The following is a 17,348-nucleotide window of genomic DNA, read 5'->3' on the forward strand; positions in this document are numbered from 1 at the left end:
GCTGTAAAAATACTGGTTTTTACCTATTTGTCTTTCCCTCTCCTCTATCCCCTAGTAACCACTGATCCTTTCCCTCTCTCTCTCTCTCTCTCTTTTTTTTTTTAAGATTTCATTTATTTATTTTTAGGGGGGGGAAGGGAGAGAGAGAGAGAAATATCAATGTGTGGTTGACTGTCATGCGTCCCCTGGGAACCTGGCCTGCAACCCAGGCGTGTGCCCTGACTGGGAATCAAACCAGCAACCCTTTACTTCACAGTCTGGTGCTCAATCCACTGAGCCACACCAGCCAGGGCACCACTGATTCCTTCATTGTCTCTATAATTTAGTCTTTTCTAGCGTGTCAGAATCATACAGTATGTTGCCTTTTCAGATTGGCTTCTTTCATTTAGTAATTTGCATTTAAGTTTCCTCTGCATCTTTTCATGGCTTGATAAGTCATTTCTTTCTAGCACTGAATAAATATTCCACTGACTGGTCATATTTCACTTTATCCATTTATCTAGTTAAGGACATCTTAGTTGCTTCCAGGTTTTGGTAATGATGAGTAAAGATGAGGTAAACACCTGTGTGCAGGTTTTTGTGTGGATATAAATTTCAACTCATTTGGGTAAATACCAAGGAACATAATTGCTGTATGGTGTAGGAAGAGTATGTTTAGTTTTGTAAGAAATCACCATATTCTCCCAAATCACCATAGTCTCCCAAAGTAGCCGTACCATTTTGCATTCCCACCAGCAGTGAATGAGAATTTCTGTTGCTCCACATCCCTGTCAGCACTTAATGTTGCCAGTGTTTTGGATTTGGGCCATTCTAATAGGTGTATAGTGACATCTCATTGTTTTATTTTGCAATTCCCTAGTGACATATGACATTGAGCATCTTTTCATATGCTTATTTGTTATCTGTATATCTTCTTGGGTTATTCATCTGCTAAGGTCTTTTGCCCATTTTTAAATCAAGTTCTTTATTTTTTTTATTGTTGAATTTTAAAGGTACTTCATATATTTTAGGTAACAGCCTTTTATCAGATATGTCTTTCACAAATATTTTCTTTGGCTTGTCTTCTCATTCTTTTAACAGTGACTTTTGCAGAGGTATTATTCATTTTTTCCATTCAAGAAATAGTCTATTCAACTGAGAGGACAAGTCATTAGATAAGAAGATCCTTGCCTTCGTGGAGCCTAAATTTTAATGCAGAAAATGACAATAAACAAATAAATGAACAAAGATATAATAGCATTTAAGTGGAGATAGTTGCTGGGGAGGAAATTTAGGCAAGGTGAAGGGTTAGGGAGTGACTAGAGAAAGCCCACTCTGGCTATTGTGTAGACCTATCAGGGCCACAGTAGACTAGACCACAGTGGGAACAAGAGAAGTGCAGAGAACTGTTTGGTGTCTATTGCAATCATATGAGCAAGCGACAATGTGGGTATGGACTAGGGTGGAAGCAGAGGAGCTGGTGAGATGGATCCAAATTCTGGATGCTTGTTAAAAGTGAAGCTGAAATAACTTTCTCATGGATTAGGTATTAGAGAAATAAAGGACTCAGGGAGGAAAGCTAGGTTTGGACCTAAGGAGCCAAGTGAGTGGTGGTGAAACTGGAAGAGGAATTGGGAAACCAGGGGACAGGCAGGAACCAGGCTAAGGCAAGGGACAATCAAGTGAAAATTCAAGAGATGTCCAGTAAGCCATTGTGATTCCACTCGAAAGGTTTAAAGGTTGGGAGTCTTCAACGTGTGAGTGTGCTGGATATCTGTAGGCCTTCCAGATTCTCTCTCCACACCACTCCACCCTTTTCTCTGCCTCCATGCAGACTAACCTGTATGGATTAAGTCAATAAGCTCCAACCCTCTGGTTCCCAGTTAGATCAGCCAGCTTGGCAGCAGATCAGAAGGGAGGAGATCAAAGTGAGATGGTTTATCCCCTCAGCCTCCTCCCTGCAGATCCCCCTCAGTTACCTGAGTCCTCTCATGAAAATTCAGTTCCCATCAGACAGGTCTTCACATGGCTATTTCTTTCCAGATGCAGTAACTACTCGCTCCGTTCACCTTGTGAAGTCCTTGGGTGGTAACATCCCCTCCCCTTACTACCCTCAGACTGCTGCCATCCCTACACCTTTATAAGTACAGTAGTTCCCACCCTGGTTTCACTTTCCCCATTTTCAGTCACCTGCAGTTAGCCACAATCCAAAAATATTAAATGGAAAATTCCAGAAGTAAACAATACATAAGTTTAAAATCACATGCCACTCTGTGTGGTGTGATAAGGATCTCACAGCACCCCACTTCATCCCACCCCAGACATGAATCATCCCTTTGTCTAGCATATCCTCAGGTTGTAAACACTCTACACCTGTTAGTCTCTTAGTTGCTGGCTGGGTTATCAGATCTACTGTTGTGGTATAGTAGTGCTTGAGTTCAAGTAGCCCTTATATTACTTAATAATGGCCCCAGGCACAGGAATGGTGATGCTGGCAATTCCAATATGACAAAGAAGCATAGAGTGCTTCTTTTAGGTGAAAAGGTATGTAAGTACAGGAAAAAACAGTATATATAGGGTTTAGTACTATCTGCAGTTTCAGGCATCCACTGGGAGTCTTGGAATGTATGCCCTGCAGATAAGGAAGGACTAGGGTAGTCCCTTTAGTGAACCCTGATTGATTTATCTTAATTTGAGCGTGCATTCTCTTTCCTGTTAGGGCCTTGACTGAATTTAAAGCCCCAAGATTGGATGAAATCACTTAGGGAGTGAGAAGAGACAGAAAAGAGATTAGAGGACTGAGTCCTAGGACACTTACAGAAGTTGGAAGGAGAAGTTCTGCAAAGGGAAGTTCAGTGAGACAGGAAGAAAATCAGGGACATGTGACTCCTGGGTGGTGGCTCTGAAGGTAGGTTCAAGACAGAGCTCTATTTCCCTGGGACTCCCAGAACCTCTTATTGCCCTGGCTTATCATTCCTGACTCTTCTTGCCTTGGGTGAAATATCTCTCAGGGTCTTTAAATTGCTTTGTAATTTGGCTTCTGACATCCCCATGTCAGCTGATATGTTGTGTATATCTGAGCCCTAATGGAGACGATGGATTGAGTTCTCAGAAGCTCTCAGCAGCTGTGCAAATCTGCAGGTGGGGGTCAGGGGGAGCAGAGAGGAACCTCCAATGGACATGCACACACAGGCACACACAATTATTTTTACACCTGTCTCAGGTACTGTTCTGTGAATATAGCCAAGGCAGAAAGTGTTCCATATTCACCACTGTTGCTCAGTACATAGCATGATATTTAGTACACATGGGTAGCTCCATAGATTTTTTTTATACCTAAATGTTATTTTTTTCAAAAATGGTTTATTGTGATATAGTAATACTATGCCTCTGGTGCATGAAGGCCCCTTTACAGAACTGACAACTAATTCTTTGAATTGCCCTATTATAATATGTCTCTGATTATGCTTTCCTATACTACGTAATGCCTGGGTGTGAATGAAGTTTGTTTGTTTTTAACAGAATTGCATTGAGAAGATGACAGCATAAACTCTGCAGAAACAAAGACTGTGGACTTTGGTCACTTAGACACTGGGGTCATCAAATAAATATATTAGTACTGTACTTCTAACAATGATCTGCTTTGTTTACAGTGTGAAATGCTATTTACTAATACTTTGGTACCATTCCCAGAAAGCGTGCTTCATATAATTGGCAAGTTTTTGCAGCAACTCTTCTGTTTGCAGCTTCCGTATCAGTGTGCTTGACTAATTTCCTCAACTCCCAGGACCCTATCCTGCCTCGTCTAGATGAAAAACACTGCTTCTTCTACTAAGTGGAGTTTGAATCCTGGATGCGCCACTTTCACAAGCTATAATTTTGTGAAAGATCTTAACTGCTTTGAGTCTTAGTTTCCTTATCTATAAAAATGGGATTAATAGTACAGCTGCTCCTCATTATTCACGAATTCCATGTTGGTCAATGCTTCCAGCATTTCTGTAGTCATTCATAAACATGCAATGAAAAGTATGAGTCACCCAGAACGCATGTCCCCAGCTGAATTCAGAGAAGGCGATGTTTGCCTTCTTATCTCATCCCATACTATAAACAAATAACCTTTTTATGGCCTAGTTAGTGCCACATTTTTGCATTTTTATGCTTTTTGTTTAAAATAGCCTAAGTGTAGTGCTGAAGTACTGTCCAGTGGACACTTCTTGGCACAAGAGGGCTGAGATGTGCCTTATAGAGTTAAAAGCTTGTTAGACCAGTTTTCTTCAGGAATGAGTTACAGTGCTGTTGGCTGTGAGTTCAATGTTGTAGAATTGACAATATACCAACTAAGGTGTCTTTAAACAGAAATACATACAAAAGAAGGTTATGTATTGATTGGTCGATGAAAATATCGTGATCAGAGGCACACAGGCACTTAATCATGTATTTCCCTTAGGAATAATCATTCCCTGCTGGCTACTTCAGTGTTTACAATGAATTTATTAAAGACAGGAGTTATATTAAGACCCACACTGAAGATTTTAATTTTAATTTAATTTAAGATTTTAATTTAATTTAATTAAAACTCTCATTTTAATTTAATTACCTCCTTAAAGAACTTGTCTTCAAATTCACTTGCATTCTCACGTAACTAGAGGTTAGGACTTCAACATATATGTTTTTGGGAGATGCACTTCAGTCCATGACACAAACTATTCAACTTTACTTCCCATGTCTAATTCTAGCCAGCAAAACTGGCCACTGGTCATTCCCCGAGGTTTCCTTATGAGCCTCTGGGCTTGGCTCATAATATTCCATCTTTACGGCACCTCTGTCTCTGCACATCAAAGCCAAATCTACCTTCAAAAACGATTAAGTTAAAATAAGGTCATTAAGGTGGGCTTTAATCTAATATGACTGATGTCCTTATAGAAAGAGAAAATTTGGACGTACATGCATACAGAGGAGAGACTATGCGAAGACAAAAGTAGAAGATTTCTATCTCCAAGCCAAGGAGAGACGCCTGGAAAGAAATCAACCCTGCTGTCACATTGATCTTGGACTTCCAGCCTCCAGAAATCAATTCAGTTTTGGGGTTTTTTTTCACCCAGTTAGTACTATTTTGTCTTAGCAACCTAAGTGGACTTGAGGCAAACAAGTTTGGATTGGATTCTGTAGTTAGTGTGAGCAACAAAACTTTTTTAAAAAGGTATGTAATCTCTGCTATGCTTCAGGAAAGGACCTGGAACCATCTTCCAAAGAGAATGAGCTAAAAGGGGGAAAGGTAGGATGCTGGGGAGATTACTGCTGGTGGGGCTGATTCCTACACATATATTCAAGGCTTATACAGTGTCGTGTATTGTTAGGCCCTGATGCAAAAGCCTGTTCAGAGTATCAGTGGAACAAGAGGGTCATAGTGTGTGGGACAAGGTTGGGAGAACACTCTCTAACAAAACAGCGATGTTGCACATGTTCTAGAACCCTTTCTACAGTAGCACGTTTGAAATTTTCAGTGGGGACTACAAAAGATTTTTGCAGCAATGGCCACTGAATGTAAGATGTCCTATTTCCAAGTGTGCTGAGGGCATGATTTGGGTTGTGAAATACTGAGACTTAACTTGTAAATAACAGATCTCTAGCAGGCATCCAATGGAGGGCCCTGAGCTGACTGATGTATGTGCCTGGACAAGAGATAGCAAGCCAAAGCTTACTTCAATTTGTGTCTTTTCACTTCATTTTGTTTTTGGCTTTCTGGAGTCTGATTACCCAAGGGAAACTGAGGCAATCATCACCTGAGTCTACAAAATGGGTAATAAAAGCCAAAAGTAGTAGCTATGTGCATAGTACAGAGGGTATAGTTTGGAGAGGCATTACAGCATGGTATTCATAGGACATGATAACTAATTTTCTCGGAAGGTACTGAGGAGACTGAGATTTTCTAGAATAACCCACAGTTTGAATTTTGGATGGACTGAGATGAAAGGACACTTCCAGTTGGAACATGTGAATGCAAACATCTAGCAGGTGAAGACTGGAATTTATAAATTTTAGAGCTATTTGCCTCTGGGTGATAGATAAAGCCAAAGGAATGGATGAGGTACTCCAGGATCTTCTCTGGAAGGAGAAGAAAGATAGAGGTTGTGAATAGCTGCCCTTGGGCTGCAGAAGGAGGAAGTGGAGACACAGGAGTGGTCAGAAATATAAAAGAAACACCAGGACCCAAAACAACAGAGGAGGAACAAGTGATATGGTTAAATTTGGAAAGAAATGGATAGTTGAAAATAAAGAGGAATGGGATTAAAGAAGAGGAAGCTCAAGACAGATGAATTTAATTTCAGAGCAGTGAAAGGCTAGCTCATTTTAGAGAATGGGAAAGGAATTAAGGAGAATAGAAAATGTTTGGATTAGTCACCATTAGGGATGTGAGGGAAGCAAGTGATGCAAGAAAGAAGCAGAGAGCCTGCGGAGTGAGGTAGATATTAAAAAACTGGAGAACAAAGGGAGAAGGAAAATGTAGTTTGATTGGAGTGAGAGAGTAGTTGAAAGCTGGCTGGGGGGTGGTGAAGGGAGGCAGGGGTATTATCACATTTCATTTCATAACTGGTCACAGAGAAGTTCACTGCAGCTTCATGGGGCAGACTGAATTGAAGCTGGACCAGTCTGCTTGGGTGAGCAGGTAGGTGCCAGGGTCTCTGTTGGTACTGGGAGAATCTCTCATCAAGCAGGCAGAACATAGTAGCCAGGAAATGCATGAACTTATAAAATTCAGGATCCAAGTGAATGGTCAGCCTCAGGGTGGATTGTGGCTGCTGGAAACTAGACACAGGTAATATTCAGAGTTTAGACGATGTGAAGAGGCAGGTTGTAGGTACCATGAAAGTTTGCTATAGATAAAGTCCCAGCCTAGGACGGAAGTTTTGGAGGAAAAAAAGAGGTCAAGATCCACGGCCTGTAGGGACTGAACACTGTCATATGGGTTTAAACAAAGGAAAATAAAATGAAAGCCACTCTTATTCCTTGGTAAATTCTTTTTCTATTTTTAAAAATTAAAAAAATTGTTTCAATGACACACAATATCATATTAGTTTCAAGTGTACAACATATTGATTAGACATTTATATAATTTGCAAAGTGATTACCTAGTCTCTACCAGACACCATAGTTATTACAATGTCATTGACTATATTCCCTATGCTATACTTTACCCCCTCATTACTGTTTTTATAACTGCCAATTTGTCCTTCTTAATCCCTTCACCTTTTCACCCTCCCAACTCCCTCCCAATTCTTGATATCAAGTCAAAGCCCAGCTTTAGAACTCAACATACGTTTAGAGTTCAACTGCAAGAGGTCTGACTTTGAGCTCTCTGAATGGTGTTGCAGACCTTCTCCCAGGCTTTGGACCATGAAAGATTGGGGCTAATCAGTGAGTGAGGGTTGAGGGGGCCCAGCTGCCAAAGAGAGGAGTCATGGAAAGGTTAGGGAATTGTGGACTGAGTAAGAATTGTGAGGTTAGACTGTTGGAAAGTTTATATGTGACTGTTGAGGTTGATGGCAGTGGACGAAATAGAGAAAAAAAACTGAGATGCTGAAATGATCAAGGAAAGGAGAGAGTATCCTGAACTTTCATAGATAATAATAAAGAAGGTGGGAAAAGAGAAACATAAGTGAATGGCTTGCACTTCCTTCCAAAACAGATATGGTATTGAGAGTAGTAGTGGAGAAAAAATAGCGATATAACCATGAAATATAATGTACCAATGCCTCCTAACCCTGTGAGTAATGTGGAAACAAGATGGGAAGGCATGTTCAATGGATGTATTGGTGCATGTATTGGTGCAAAACCAAATTTTAACCATAGTAAGGCACGAACTGTATTTAAGACAGTGTGTTCAAGGATGTAGGGGAGCTCGTTGACCCTGGAACAGGCAGTTCCTAATACCTGAAAGGGGATCCTAGTTAAAGGCTAGGCATGGAAGATATGAGAACGGATGGTGCTTAAGTATGAAAAGGAAAAACTAACCCAGGACAGGTGGTTATAAAATTAAAGAAATATATCATTACATAAATATATCTGCCCTAATGTTCTCTTTTGTCTCTTCATGGACGTAGCTATTGCTTTCATACTTTAGTTTTAAAGGCAGAAAATGTTAATGGTATTTTCCTACATATGTTAATCTAAGTAAAATTATAAAGCAGATTCAGTGTATGACTGGATTAGGACTCTATCTATAATAGACAGAATAATGGTCACCCAAAGATGTCCATTTCCTAATCCCTGGAACCTGTGAATATACTGCCTTCCATGACAAAAGGGACTTTGCAGATGTGATTAAGCTTAGGACCTTGACATGGGGAGATTATCCTGGATTACCTGGTGGCATACGATGTCATCACAAGGGTCCTTATAAAATATAGGCAAGAGGATGAGAGCCAGAGGAAATGTGTTGACAGAAAGCAGAAGTTGGAGTGAGGTGGGCCCAGGAACCAGGGAATGCAGGCAGCCTTTACATGCTGGGAAGGGCAAGGAAAGGATTTTCTCCTTGAGCCTCAGAATACACATGGATCTGCAGACACTTTGATATCCCCCCTAAGGCCCGATGTTGGACTTCTGACCTCCAGAAGTATAAGATAATAAATTTGTGTTGTTTTGAACCATTGACTTTGTGATACTTGTTACAGCAGCAAGAGAAAACTAACACATCATCTAGAGACAATTAAGGGGCATCCAGGCTCTGACTTCCTAATGTTAGGAAAAGGCAAGAAAATGAGGGTTGGAATTAGGTGGCAAAAAAAGGAGGGATTGCCAATTGCTATTCCTCACCTTTAAAATTTAATAGAAGTAATAGATAAATTCTTTCAGAAAAAAAATTGCAATGGGCCTACGCTTATACACAGATCCCAAAGTGTTTTGAAGTTATGTTTGTCAGTCTATAAAGAGAATTGGAAATCCTTTCTGGAAAGATTCATAGGAAGAGAGTTATAAATGATAAAAGAGAGAGAAGATAAAAGAAAAATATTGCTTTTCTTTGTATTTCTTTTTGCAAGTTATTCTGTGCAGTTTATGAGAAAATTAATTCCTAGGAGAGCAAGAAAAATCCTGTGACATAAATTTCCATAAACCTCAAGAGAATTTTTAAAGTGCAACGAAAATTCCACGTTGTCCTATAAATTATAATTTTATGCTGTATAACATCCTCTAGGTCTTCTGAATCAGTTTATTTCCATTAAAAAGTAGCTGACTATAGTAGTTAATTTCATTCTGCACAGACACTGTCTTTCCTGCCTCCCTCCCTGCCCCATCACGTCTCTCCCTGAACAGCATTTGCAGTACGCTGTGACTGAGTTCAGGCACGTGAGAGGACTGTGAGAGGCATTATCTTCAGAGGGCTATCAGATTTTTCTTACTTAATGGATTTTTTTGGTTTTTTCTTTTTTTTTTTAATTTTTATTGTTATTCAATTACAGTTGTATGCCTTTCTCCCCATCCCTCCACCCCACCCCAGCCGAACCCCCCTCCTTCCCCCACCTCCACCTTCCCCCTTGATTTTGTCCATTGTCCTTTATAGTAGTTCCTGGAATCCCCTCTCCTCACTGTCCCCTCCCCAGGATTTTTTTTTCTTTAATAACAATTACATTTGCATACAAACTCCATACACAGAGATCTATTTGGAGAGGAATTTAATTTGGAGATGGTTCTCTTAGCCTTGCAGACATAATGACCATACAACAAACAGAAAGAGAAGTAGAGCCAAGAGGTAAAAAGTTGCAGCCAACAGGATGAGACTATAAGCAAGTATGGAGGCCAAGCAGCTGGGGGCAGCTGGCCCTCTGAGAGTTTGGCCGTGGCTGGCTAGCCAGGGGCACGGGCAGAGTCACGGGAAGGCTGATGGGGAGAGCCGGGAAAGGCAGGACCTCGGGCAGTGTCCTTCGGTGTGCCAGTCAGAATTTGGAGTTAGCCTGGGGATCAGCTCAGATGCCAGCAGCTGAAGCACAAACAGGACAGGGAGGCTGAGTCCTGGGCAGCCGCTAGCCTCTTCCTGCTTTGGTTTTAAGCAGTTTTCCTGATGTAAATGGAAAAAGGATGAGCAGGCCCGTTCATGTATTGAAAAATTCAGCAGAAGGCTGGATTTTCTGATAAGCAAACAAAAATCCAGTTCTTGGTAGTGCTGGGTTGGATAGTTTAACAGAAGTGAGCTACCCACCTGTCTATACATGATAGGAAAAGCAGAAATCATAAAGAAAAAGACTTTTGTATTAATATCAATATGGATTTTTAAAAACTTCTATATATCAATAAATAATCATAAATAGGGAAAGATATACACATCCAAGATATTTATCATACAAGATAAAACTATGGTTTAACTATATGAATAACAGCAGAAAATGAGCAATGACTGAAATGTCAACCAATAGGCTTAAATACATTATGAAACACCCCTACAATGATACGTAAAGGCTTTCCTCTTTGTAAAATGCCAGGTTATAAATATTTTAAGCTTGTGGGCCAGCAAGTCTCTTTGACAACTGCTCAGTCCTGCAGTGGTCGCATAAAAACAGCCCCAGCCAGTAAAGAAACAGAGGAGCATAACTGTGTTCCAATACACGCAAAGCTCTAGTAACAAAAATAGTGTCTGGCCCACGTTATAGTTTGCTGACCCCATTCTAAACAATACCTTTTAAAAATTATTCACATCTATACACAATATTCTAGAAAACTGTCAAAACTACATTAAATGAAAAATACATGTTTCAGAACTGAATCTGTATATATACATATTACTTTATTAACTATATATCAAGTTATAGAAATAAAATTGTGTAACTATGTATTATTATATATGAAAATATTATAATTGTATGAAAGTTATATTTATATTTTTACTTAGATGAAGAGATAGTACAAGCTAAGAAAAAAGCCAAGAATAAGTAGAACCAAAATGTTAACCTGGAGATTAAAACCCTAATTTAGGACTGCACGATTATTTTCCTAGTATAAAAATTTAAATGTTTTTTTATACTAAAAGTTTTAAAAGCAAGTATGTTTAACAACTTATCACACAAAATGAAACATTTAAAAATGTACACATAACCCTACTAGCCCCGTACGGACATTTTCATTTCTCTGTGTTCCCCTTCAATCCTTACCTGCACGACAGACTTGTGAAAGTAGACACATTTTCCTGGTTTTCTTTGCCTTCTTCCTGATGTGTTCTCAGGGTCGGCAGTTTGTGTTTTATTAAACACAATTCAATGAACATTAGTTAACAGTTGTGATTATGACCATAGTGATAATGATGTGGTAGAGCAATAGTAGGTGGCTTTTTAAATTAAGGATTCTTGGGGGAAACTAGCAGTTGCAATCACAAGTGTTACTGTCAAATGTTACTCAAGACCCTTTTACAAGGGATATTGTGTCAAATCCTTCGGAATCTCTTTGTTCACACGTCCCAGTGGATTGACACCAAAAAGCTTGCCGGAGCATTGCTACCTCTGCGTTTCCTAGTGTAGCCCAGTTGGCACAGTAGGAATGACTTTGAGGCTTCCAGCAACTGACAGAACAATATGAGATGATCAAAGTTTCAGCTTGTAAATTATTCTACTTGCTTTTGTCATCCAGAGTCTAGAGTCCCAGAAACACACTCCTGGGTCTGGTGCACTGCTGATGGTACAAACAGTAAAATCAGAGGCTTTCTAACCTTGTGTAGGTTTATCAAAGTCTGACAGTTGATAAGCAAGGTGAGTAATTCTACAGCAGCATAATGTGATTCTATAAACTATATCACGTAAAGAGAGGTGGGAATAAGATGATGAACTCAAGAATCATAACCTCAGAGTATTGATTAAGTACAGGAGGCTAATTATGACCTGGTTTAATGCTCAAATTCTTCAATGATTGTGTTTTACTATCCATATTGTGGATACTTTTTGACATTTTTATTAGAAATCAACCAACATAATGATGAGCTGAGAAACAGTCTTTATTATAGTCAGTTTAAGTAGAGCTGGAAGGTGGCAGTTATTCGAATCGTCTGCAAAAACTGATAGTTTGTAATTAATAATTAAACCCTCTGTTTCTCACACTTTTTCTTAAGAACTTTGATATTCTCCCCACCGCCACCAAAAACCCAAAACTAAAGAAACACCTCCTCCTACCTGCCAACAAAACAAAACAGAGGCATAACTGTTTCCTAATTAGAGAAATAATGCAAATGGCAATGAAATGTGAACATGACCTATTAGGTGTGCCATGTACTTTCTCTTTTGTTTGCAGCAGTCTTAGTCACATGCCATAGTAGAGATAAAAGCCTTTAAATGGAAGGACCCGTATCTTCTCAAGCTTTGGTGGAAGCCTAAGCTTAAACCAACATTTGGGATCCAATCTTCAAGTAGCAACTGGAATGTGTAAGCTGCCATTTTCTCTCAGTTTGGGAACTCAACAATCCTTGGGTGGAGCCAGGGCTATTTCCTCTGTTATTTCCCGTACCTGGCCTAGAGTAAATGTTCAATGAGTTAGCTGATCAAAGAAAGGTTCAGCTTATTGTTGTCATCCAGTGTCTAGAACCCCACAAATGTGTTCCTGGATCTGGTTGCACCATTAATGGTACAGTCAGTAAAATCAGAGCCTCTCCCTAAACTGCTCATGAATGAATGAAAGGTCTTATATAAAAACTCCAGCTTGACAGAAGTTTGATAAAGTTCTGTGTTGGTGGGGTTTGGAGAAAAAAGTGTACTCTCAAACATGCTAGTGAGGAAATGTAAATTGTACAATCTCTGCATAATTTAGCAATTACCATTAAAATAAATACATATTCCCTGTAACGCACTTCCAGGAATTCATCCTGTTTGAAAATTCACTTACATATGCACACACACAAAAATAGTCATTATAGCATTCTTTATACTAGCAAAAAACCAAAAGTAACTTGTGGCCATGAACAGAGAACCAGTGAAATAAATTATGGTATATACCTATAATGGAATTTTCAGCTGATGTGAAAAATGAAAAAGAGAATTATATCTACTGATATGGAATGATCTCCAAGATATTACAAGTAAGTGAAAAAAGTCAGGTGCTAGCTAGTCTTATGTAAATAAACAAAAATAATAGAGGGAAAAGATGCAAATATATGATTTTATTTGAAAAGGCTATTTCTGGAAGGTTACAGAAAAGAATGATTAGCATTGGTTCAATGTGGGGAAGAACTAAGAAATTTCAAGAGTTGGAGGGAGGGAGACTTGCTTTTCATTCACGTTCTTTCGGTTCTATCTACGTGTGTAGACTACCTACTAAAATTTTTAAAATAAGATGGTCAAAAGTAAACATCTTAAAATTAGTTTCTGAGAAGAATGCTTTTTAAAACTCACTGGTATACTGTGAATTACCATTTTTATATCAGAAAAAATCGGGGGAAGGGTATCCGTCTACATAATTACTTGTAGAAGAATAGAACCATTTCTGATGAGAATTGGGTGGCTGGGGACTCCAGTAGGAGACTAAACTCCTGTATGGTTTTGTATTTTTTGATTTAAAAAAGCATTAATATATAATTTTATTATATGCAATATATATAATAAAAATTAAGAATGCTTTTAAAGTTTACTTGAAGTTAGAGGAAGTGGAGAGGAGAAGGTATCTTAGGAAGTGGGAACTGCGTGCTTGGTAGGGTCAGACAGCCCTACTTTCAGATCCACACTCTTCCAATAGCTGTGCGATGTTGGGAAACTTGCTGAATCTCTGTAAAATCCACATGGGGATGTGTGGATTACATGGAAAATACTGGATATGAAGCACATTTCCTTCCATAGCACATATGGAGGCCAGAAATTTCTAGTCATCATTACCATGCGGCAGAGGAAATCCAATTCCAAAACAGTTTCAAGGGTTCTAAAGAAGCATTACAGAGCAAGAAGCTTGCACTTGGTTCAGTGTTGCTCCTTGGGTTGTGTAACAGCCCCATAACATGGCATTGGCACTGACCTCACTGACCTAGACCAGTGGGAAGCCCATGAGTTGCCCCCAAATAAGCCAAGGTGGCATGGTGCCACTTTACAACCCCAATTGATTAAAGGTTGATGTTTTGTGATTTCTCACAAGAGCTACGTTAAATGAACAGAGATTTTAAGTGATAATGAATAACAATAAAGACTTGTAAAATCCACACAGCATCTAGCACTTCGTCTTTTTTGTCTTTAAACATTGTTAATACTAATCTATTACAAATCTATTGGTATGTTATAAGGTACCAGCTATGACCAAATATAATTTCATTTGCTTCTTTATCTAGGTTATATTATTTGGAATGGTTAGCAGATCTCTTACTATTCTAAGGGCAAACGGATGTGTCAATCTGACTGCTCATATGTCTATTGGTAAAAAAAAACACCTCACTCCAAATAGGTATCCTTTATCTCAGTGGTACTTGCATGAGTATTATATTTTTTGGAAGTTCTATAAACAAAGTATGGTATTTAACACTCCTTATATATACACATATACACCAAAAAAAAAAACTGTATTGAAATTTTCTTTTCACAATTGCTAATGGCATGTTTTGCAACATCAAATAATTCTAAATACATACATTTTGCATCATTCTTAACAGATGATAATCTCCTGAATGTTTCCTAGCTTGCATTATGACAGTTGTGATTTCTTTTCAACTCTGAACTTGATAAAGGCTGAGACAAAAGACAGGATCAGTAACATTTGGTAATGACTGCTGTGTGATTCCATAGCCTGAATCTTGATAAGAGTTGAAAAAAGGAGTGAGGCTGCAGCAGGACTGGACTTCTGGTACAGCATTAAGGAATGGAAGGGCAGCGACCCTGTGAGGCAAAACCAAGTATTGCACTTGGCTACACAGGAAATTCTTGATGCTTGCAAACTACAAAGGATCTCTGAAAAGGCACTTATTTTTAAATATCTGGATTCAGAGTCAACCACTGATCGTCTGCTGGGGGTACACAAGTTTACATACATGTTACTTCAATACCTTTCATTTTTAGGTTGACACGGAATATACTGATTGGGGGTGGGGCAGGAACTGCAAGCATGGTTTTTATATATCAATGCCCTTGATAATTGACATACAGACAATAACGTTGAGTTGTGCTTTCGTTGTTTTTTAATCTGACTAGCTATCAATCACATTAATGTAGGCTGAGGAAAGACTTTAGAGAAAATGTTAAGCTACAGAGGAGAAATATTAATGCAAGAAAAACCCCTGGTATTTTATATTTCATGGTTTCCGCTGGGTATTTTTAATGTATGTTCTACCAGTTTTCCTAATCATGAAGAATGGAAGGAAACAATTTTCCATAGTACAAGTATCCCCTCCAAGGAAACAACATCATTGTTACTGTGGTTGGGTACTCCGCTGACATGTTTTCTTAAGATGCTGAATAGGTTTCCTTTCTCAACAGTCCCTCCTTCCAGAAATTCAATACTTCTGGGCTAATGATCTTAGTGCCCTGTTACATTTCTTGCTGATTAAAATTTATGAAGGGCTTAAGTGTACACTTTTATCTGCATTAACATGTGACTAGTCCTGATACACCAGATGTACTGTGAAGTTCTTTTCATTTGAAGTTCATTTCAATGGCTTATTAAAGCAATGTGCCCAGTGATACATCAAGAGAACAAGCTGACCTGAATTTATGAAATGAATGATGTTTTCTAATATTTTTCTAAGTTACTTTAAGTAAAAAGATCTAAGCATGACATTCCAGTATTTCTTCAAGTTGTTTTCTTTGTGCTATCAGCTTGAAGATTCCTCTGCACTCCAGTGTGTTCTTTGTGGAAGAAAACAATCACAACATCTTAAGCCATCCTAAAGGCTAGGGGTGTGGTCCTCATTAACCTTGCTAAACTGTTTCATTTTCTGATGAACTCTGAACTAGTGGAAATAGCAAAATATTTTGCTATTTTTCAGCCCAGACAGTATCTAATGTCTACATGCATGGGAGATGTTAGAGACAGTATTGCTGAGATATATCTACCTATTTAACTTGCTGTATAAGAAATACTATACTTTTAAATGTTAAAAATGTCTTTGATATTTAATTATTACAACAGGAGCACATATTTTATAGTTCATCAGCTTTATTAGTCAAACAAAAACATACAATGCAAATGGAAATATTTTTCGTATTTGATAGACATCTACAGTGAGAGCTTTAACCACAGAGGCAGCAACAGCTAACACAGAGTAGCTAGGTGTACTGTGCTAGGTGTGTTACTAACATTATCTAAGAGGAGTCCGTAAGCTCTTTCTGCAAAGGGGTTTGATGGTAAACACATTCTCCAGCTTTGTGGGTCACACAGTCTCTGTTGCAACTACTCAACTCTGCCCTTACGGAAGAAAAGTAGCCATAAAATGAATAAGCATGGCTGTGTTCCGATGAAACTTAGTTTATGGTGACTGAAATGTGAATTTCATATAATTTTCATGTCACAAAATAGTATTCTTAAAAGTATTCTTAAAAAATGATTGAGAAATGAAATACTCATTCTTAGCTAACAGGCCATACAAAAACAGAAAGCGGGTTGGATTTGGCCCAGTTTGCTCACCTCTGCATTATTGCATTGGGTTAGTGAGGGTTTCCTAAATAGTCAGATATATATAATTATGCTGTCAAGCAGTGGGAGTTCACTCACTAGCCTGGCCCCCCACCCTGCTGTCAATCACTTTCTGCCACGCGGCCGGCACTGAGACTAAAGGGACTTTATTCCATTGTTCTTCAGGTTAAGTAAACTCCAGACAAATCAACCTAAGAACTACTATCAACTACAATAATATATTACTGTATTGAGTTGGAGTGGTGTCACAGAATTGGGTGTTTTCAAAGATCAAGCTGCCTGCAGTGCCGCCAAGAAGCACAGCAACGAATTGTCGCAGTAATCCAGGGAAAGGACGACGGAGACCTCAACCGTGCTGGCAGAACAGGGGACTAAGACGTATCTGACATGTATGTATGATCACGTACTCACTTGGATGAGGACTGATTACATTGTTCTTACCTGTCTCGTCGGATAAAAGATATGGAGGACAGTTTAAAAGTTTAATTTTTATGTAATGGAAAAATTTAAAAAATAAATTGCCCTGCCTGTGTGGCTCAGTTGGTTGGGCATCGTCCTGCAAAGCAAGAGATGGCCAGTTAGGGCCAGTTATTGCCCTGACGATCCCTACTCAGGGCAATAAAATAATAATAATAATAACAACAATAATAATAATAATAAAAATATTAAAATGCTACCTAAATTTGTCACTGTCTTCATTTAATTACTTATAACCATTTTAAAAATTACAGAATTCTATCGGTTTCTCTGATTTCTTGATTTCCCTACCTCAAAGTGGAGCACAACATTTTCAT

This window comes from Desmodus rotundus, chromosome 2 (genome assembly GCF_022682495.2).
Source record: "Desmodus rotundus isolate HL8 chromosome 2, HLdesRot8A.1, whole genome shotgun sequence".
In the NCBI taxonomy this organism is placed as follows: domain Eukaryota; kingdom Metazoa; phylum Chordata; class Mammalia; order Chiroptera; family Phyllostomidae; genus Desmodus; species Desmodus rotundus.